Source organism: Ursus maritimus, unplaced genomic scaffold, assembly GCF_017311325.1.
Source record: "Ursus maritimus isolate PB19 unplaced genomic scaffold, ASM1731132v1 scaffold_20, whole genome shotgun sequence".
Lineage (NCBI taxonomy): Eukaryota > Metazoa > Chordata > Mammalia > Carnivora > Ursidae > Ursus > Ursus maritimus.
The window spans coordinates 53,179,597-53,179,888 of NW_024424453.1; positions in this window are offsets into that span (position 1 = coordinate 53,179,597).

Sequence of the window (292 nt, forward strand, 5' to 3'; positions counted from 1 at the left end):
CGTGCCCGAGCCCTCCGGCATACCTCTCCCGGGGGCACCTCCGACTTCTGCGGACACTTGCCCAAGCCCAGCTCACTCCCTTCCTGCGCTGCTCACTCTCCCGGCCAACTCCGCAGAGAATATCCCACAATAATAACACCTCACTCCACCCAAATGAATCCGTAGCCTCCAAGCTCTCAGAGATTCTCGGCTTCGAACAAGACCAAAAGTCCTGGGCGTGCATCGCTAAGTGGACTCCCTGCGGGCGACTGCCCAGACCGCTGCCCACCCCAGCGCCAATATAGAATCACAG